Source organism: Neomonachus schauinslandi, chromosome 9, assembly GCF_002201575.2.
Source record: "Neomonachus schauinslandi chromosome 9, ASM220157v2, whole genome shotgun sequence".
Taxonomy (NCBI): domain Eukaryota; kingdom Metazoa; phylum Chordata; class Mammalia; order Carnivora; family Phocidae; genus Neomonachus; species Neomonachus schauinslandi.
In genome coordinates this window covers 16,500,974-16,507,685 of record NC_058411.1, presented here as the reverse complement: position 1 = coordinate 16,507,685, position 6,712 = coordinate 16,500,974, and the positions used below count along the sequence as shown (strand labels likewise).

The window sequence follows — 6,712 nt, the reverse complement described above, 5'->3', positions numbered from 1 at the left end:
GGTGGTATGGGGGTGGTGTCTATTATATTTTATTTATATTAGTCTATTTTATTTTCATTTGGTAATACAATCAACCTGTCCCATGATAGCCATAGTGAATCAAAGGAGAAAGACTATTTGATCACCTTGAGTGATCCACATATTTTTTTTTCATATCCCATCCCTCTATTCTGTCATTAAAACATCTACCACATACATGTGTATGGGATTTGTAGATCATCTGATATCCCCATGCAGGAGAAAAAAAAAATATTTATGCTTTTCCATTCTTGTTGATGTGCACATGCGAGGATACTTTTCACATTTTTCAGAGAATTGGTCACGTGGGCAAGTTTTGTGGCACTTGGCCATAAATGAGTCAGCTAACACAATACATTTTTTCCCTTCAGTGATGCTGATATACTCTATCATCTGTCTATCGATCTATTATCTATAACATTTCCAGTGATTCACAATTTCACCTAAAAAATAAAACTTCTCTTTTTTTTTTTAAGATTTTATTTATTTATTTATTTGAGAGAGAGAGAATGAGAGAGAGTGCGCACATGAGAGGGAGAGGGCCAGAGGGAGAAGCAGACTCCCCGCTGAGCAGGGAGCCCGATGCGGGACTCGATCCAGGGACTCCGGGATCATGACCCGAGCCGAAGGCAGTCGCTTAACCAACTGAGCCACCGAGGTGCCCCCAAAATAAAACTTTTCTATGACTGAAAAAAAGAAAGTTTAAGCTGTAGTGTGAAAATAAACCATCATCCCCCCTCTAAAGATCAGGGCATTCCATCCCTGAATGGTCCCTTGCCACCTCCCCTTGTATCTTAGCCGAGAAATAGCAGTCCGTTGCCACAGTTGGGAGCCAGCTGCAGCAGGCCAATCATGTTAGAGCATGTACTTCCACCCTCCAGAAAACGGGATGCTACTAGCACTTAAATCTGCGAGATAATCCATGGCAGGTAAGTGCTGCATGGGCGGAGTTGACATTTTGCCCTTTAAATCCTAACTTTGAGTCACTTCCAGATGATAGAGGGTTCAGCACTTGTTATTTCCAGGGGTCCATCGTTTTGATCTTTAGTAGTTTGGGGCTGGTGATCATTATAAGACTTAAGATGGGATTGAAACATGCCACAAAAACAATGTGAAGTCAAATGTGAACCTGTCTCCCCCATGCGTAGGATTTCAGTAATTATCTTATAAATTGGATTTAACACTACAATCATGAGAGTTGTATATTAATGTTAATCTAATGTGCAGGTGTGTACGTATGAAGATATATTTTACCCATCCAGTGAAAGATGAGATCTAAGAGATGACTCTGTGAAATGGCAGGGTACATGAAGAACTCCAAGTTAGGTTTCTAGGGGGAAGGATAGAAGGGATTGAGGGAGGCATAGGCAGAGCCAGATCAAGGGAAGTCTTGTCTGCCAGGTTACAAGTCTTGAGCTTTGTATTGAAATGATCTTTCGGGAGGAAGGCTGCTAGGTACAGAAAGACTTTTCCAGTGGTACTCCACAGAAACAGTCCTACAGGAATCCATTTCGAGATCCTCAAATTCTAGGTCTTTAATTCCCATGTAGTCTGTTTCTAAAGCTGCCTGAGAGATTTAGACCGTGATCCTATTAATCTTTCCCTCATTTCAGCAAAGAAAAGCATAACCCTAACCTTAATTGTGGAACGAAGAGATTAAATATGTTGGTTTTGCAGAAACTCCTCTAATGATTCACGGATATGATTTAAACTTACTGGTCTTCCTATTTTTCCTTGCACATTCTGAAATCAAAAGGTCTATGTGTTAGGGGGTAACTGAACCTGATTCTCTTAAACCTAACTAAATTTTTGTCTCAGATGACCAAATTTCTCAAGACATATTAAATAAAATCCAAGGATAAAAAAATGTACATGAGATGCAGGATCTAGTTACAATGTAGCTATAAAGTGCTGCCTTGTCTTTGCCGCCTGCTCAAAATAAAGCTGTTACCTTTCTATCCCTGTCCGCCATGGTGCTTAGCAGCCAGGGATGCATGGTCTCAGACATGTTTACCAAGTAGAAGACTGACTTGAGGGGCGCCTGGGTGGCTCAGTCATTAAGCGTCTGCCTTCGGCCCAGGTCATGATCCCAGGGTCCTGGGATCGAGCCCCGCATCGGGCTCCCTGCTCAGCGGGGACTCTACTTCTCCCTCTCCCACTCCCCCTGCTTGTGTTCCCTCTCTCGCTGTGTCTCTCTCTGTCAAATAAATAAATAAAATCTTAAAAAAAAAATGTACATGATTCTTTAAGATTGGGTGTGTAACATTCAATAGGTGTTTAAAATCCATTTTATCAAAGTATGAACTACTTATTCCAATTACAGTAAATCCCTGTTACATCTTACAAAATATTTAGTATCTTTATCTCCCATTAACCAAAAATAAACTTCTAAAATTACGATGAAATATTTGTAATTGGAAACAGCTCTTTGAGGGAGAATGAAAGCAAAATATTTTTGAAGACTGCTGTTTTGGTCTTTAGTGAAAAATCATTTAGGCAAGAAAAGTGTACGGAGGTGAATTTGGTAATTGCAGTCAACCTTGTGCGGTTGTAAGGTGGCAGAGGAAGATCTATTCTGATATATCAAGCATTTAAAACTACCACAAAACCTAAGAGCAAACCAAATTGCTGCATCTGCACCTCCTTCAGGAGCACACCCTTCCGTTAGTTGATTAAGTAGAATATTTCTGGAGCTTCTACTCTGCCCACCCTTCCACTGACCCCAGCTCATGCTCTATCTCTCTCTCTCTCTCAAATAAATAAATAAGTAAAATCTTTAGGGGAAAAAAAAAGAAGGAGGGCGCCTGGGTGGCTCAGTGGGTTAAGCATCTGCCTTTGGCTCAAGTCATGATCTCAGGGTCCTGGGATCCAGCCCCACATTGGGCTCCCTGCTCAGTGGGGAGCCTGCTTCTCCCTCTCCCTCTGCCCCGCTCATGCTCTCTTTCTCTCTCACAAAGAAATAAATAAAATCTTAAAAAAAAAAAAAAAAGAGTATTTCTCGGGTTTCTAGGGTGAAACAGGCAGTGTGAAGACAGTAGATCTGTGACTTTTACAAGAAGATCATGTAAATCAAATTCCAGTATTCTTAATTATTCTTTTTAAATTGGAGAATGTCAACTTTGAAAGGTTTGTGGAAAATGAACTTTTTATCCAATGCTTTTATTTGAAAGGATATTCATTTTCTGGAAAGTGAGTACATTATTTTTAGTGTGAAAATGAGCAAACAAGCAAACAAGATTCCCGATCAAAAATAGAGTAAGAAGCACTGTCAGAGGCTCTTCATGGCTTCATGAAGAGAATCTCCCTTCCTTTCACTCTCTTGTCTGCTTTCCTTCTTTTTTTCCTCCTCCCTCTCCTTTCCTTCTTCTTGCTGTCATTGTCTTCTCGTTTCTCTTCTTCTCTCTCTGTTTCTCTCTCTCTCTCTCTCCTATAATTGTGTCTAAAAACAACCACGGGTGCTGGGTATCTTTTTATAATTTCACATTCTGAGAATTTTGCCCTTCATTCTGTCTTCAGGTAGACCTCAGGACCTGACCTTTATTGCTCACCCACTTCTACCCACTGACCGTTGTCTCACATTTTCCCTTAAGCTCTTCTTTCCAGTTTATCTCTTAACTCAGGCAAAGAACGCTATGTGCTTAGCATCCCATACTGGAAACCAAAACTACCCCTCAGGCAGTAATGACTGCCTGGTCAGGTGGCTCAAAGCACCCAGACTGATGCTTGTGCAGATGGACCATGAAGTGGCCTCTGGAATGACTGACAATTACCTTTACCTCATTATAATATTAAAATCTTTGCCCAAGGAGGAGCACAAGTCTCCTACATAGCACGCAATGTATATAAGGGCATATGTTTCCTTAAGGCGCATGCATGACCCTAGACCCACCTCTACATACCATGACAAGGCTTCCCTAACTAAATATTCATCATAACCCTAAATAAAAGGAATCCATTTACCCTTGTTTGGGGAGTCATGGCTTTGGAAGTTATTCCTCATGATCTCCTTATTTGCTGTAAATAAAGTTTCCATTATGCAGCAACTTACCTCTTATAGTTTCTACCTGCCACTCACCAAAGAGCACACCCACCTTGGTTTGGTTACAATTTTCCCACTGATGCACTGGGTATTATATGCAACTGATAAATTATTGAACACTACATCTGAAACTAATGATGTACTACATGTTGACTAATTTAATTTAAATTAAAAAAATTCCCCTACTGCCCACCTGCAATAAATCTAGGGTATGCCTAGGAATTTAATGCCAATATTGCTAAAATCAGGTCTCTAGTTCCAAGTGTTGGGGCATACAAACGAGGAGGGCACAGCAGTCTTTCAATAGCAGCTTGTCACTAGACACTGAGGTGCTCCTGGACATTCACCCCACAACCTGTAGTGAGTGAGTTTTTTAAATAATTTTCAAAAGACAAAATACCTGTAAGGTTTTAATAGAACAACAACAAAGCCAGTTTTGAACCACAACTGTCCGAGCAAACAATAAAAAAACACATTATTTTAAAGCTAAAGTTGGGAAGTGCTTCTGTGACCAATATCCTTTGGCATAAAAATCAAATGGACTCTTTTTTTTTTTTTTTTCTTTTAATTGGAACAATTGCAAAATTGTCTGTAGGCGATTGAAAGAAGAATGGAAATATTAGCAACTCTTGTTTTGAGGAAGTAAACTGATGCATGATGAAGGCATGACTGCTTTAGAAAATCAATGCTGAATAAGAAAGTTTGGCATATATGTTTTTTGTTTTGGTTTGAGTTGCTATGAACATTTCTACCTCCTCAAAGCATTTTTATAGTTTATCAGATTCCTTCCTTTCTTGTTCCCTCTCTTTCTCTCTTGGGAAATGTATATTTATATACAAATCACCAGTCATCTTCTGCTGCTACATTTTATATTTATAAACCTAAATTTTGGGGGCACCTGGGTGGCTCAGTCAGTTAAGCGGCTGCCTTCAGCTCAGGTCATGGTCCCAGGGTCCTGGGATCGAGCCCCGCATCAGGCTCCCTGCTCGGCAGGAACCCTGCTTCTCCCTCTCCCACTCCCCCTGCTTGTGTTCCCTCTCTTGCTGTGTCTCTTTCTGTCAGATAAATAAATAAATAAATAAAATATTAAAAAAACCCTAAATTTTTCCTTGAAATTCAAAATTTTGTTGGAAACACAGCATGAACAACCCAATACATGAGATCAAAATTGGCCTTTTTGCTTTGAGAAAAATCATCATCTTAAATCAAGTCAAAGACTGATGGTCTGAAGTTGCTGGCTGACTTGCCTGCCATTTCTTTTGTATCATGTTATATACATAAAATATGACTTTCTAGACATAATAGAAAATTTAAAATAAAATTTCACTGTTACTTATTGTCAGTTCAAAAGCAAACTTCTTATTCAAGGTAAGAATCAAAAAAGCATAGACCTTAGACAAATCCACAAAAAATCTCTCTTAGCATGCTTAAATATTTGATTAATAAATGTACCCATGTTCCATTTTGGGTGTCAAAGAGAAAAATGAATCTATATAGCAGTACTTGTTCACCGAATGTAGACTCTAATAAAATCATGCTTTTGGGTGTTTAGGAAAAGATCCTGAAATATCATAAATGACATGGTGGACAGATTATTGTTCCTTGTATTAGTACTTCAGGGGAAAAAAAAATCAGCCACCAAAATACTCTCTTATTCCAGCAGCGCAGAATCATCAAATAGTTAACTGCAATGTTAACGCAAAATGTCAGCATAAATCGTCAAGGTTGTAAGGTAGTATATTAATGCTCATAGAAAGCTTATATTCTGTAGCATACAATACTGCACTGTCAGTTCAAAGGTTTATTCTAAAGGAAGATAATTCTGAATTATATTTTTGTCTCTATGCTGTGACACCCTGAACTGAGTATGTTCTTTGCTTTTCATTCTAAAAATGAAACTTGTGTCAGTTCATCCGAGGGGGAAAGAATGGAAATGGAAACCATCACAGGGAATTTAGGACTATATTATAGTCTAAATTAAATATCCATTTTGCCTCTAATGTGAGCCATGGTTTTCTAGCTGCACAGAAGTGGAATTCAGCTAAAGCAGAAGCTAATTTCCCTTCTCTGTTCCTAGAACGCCAAAGGCCGAACATTCAGCACCACATCAGGCAATACTCCCATAAAGCTAATAGATTTAGCAGAATTGAAAAGTAATGTGACCCCTGGAATTGGAAAACTTGCTGGCAAGGTAGAAATATCATAACCCTGGGATTTCCTAGTGTTGGTTCTACAGCCAACTCATAGGAGTTTGGAGTTGCAAAGGACCACCTGGTGAGAAACAGGCTTTTTAGAGTAAGAATCCAAGACTCATAAACTTTCTCACTTGGTTGGGTTCACAGAATGGTCTGTGGGATGACAGATGACTGGGCAAGGGAAGCCAGTTAGGAGTGGTGACCATTGAAGATTCCAGGGTAAATGGGGAAGAAAGGTTGTATCTGATCATTGTCATGTATGTTTATAGGGTTCCTCTCTCTCTGTCCCACTTTTTCTCTCTTAGGGAATGTGTAATTAAATACAATACTACTGTTGATCTGCTGCTCTTTTTTATGTTCATAAGTATAAATTTTTGTTTAAAATTTAAACATTTGTTGAATTACAAAGTCACCATGAATAACCTAATACACGAGATCAAAATTGACATTTTTGCTTCGA

General features: G+C 39.1%; 1 non-coding gene across 1 annotated transcript; it reads left to right on the top strand.

Moving 5' to 3' along the window:
- The first annotated feature begins 1,895 nt into the window (after positions 1 to 1,895).
- LOC123325816 lies at positions 1,896 to 2,026 on the top strand. The gene has a single exon (XR_006540661.1). It is a non-coding gene; the product is annotated as a small nucleolar RNA SNORA63 (small nucleolar RNA).
- The last annotated feature ends 4,686 nt before the right edge of the window (positions 2,027 to 6,712 follow it).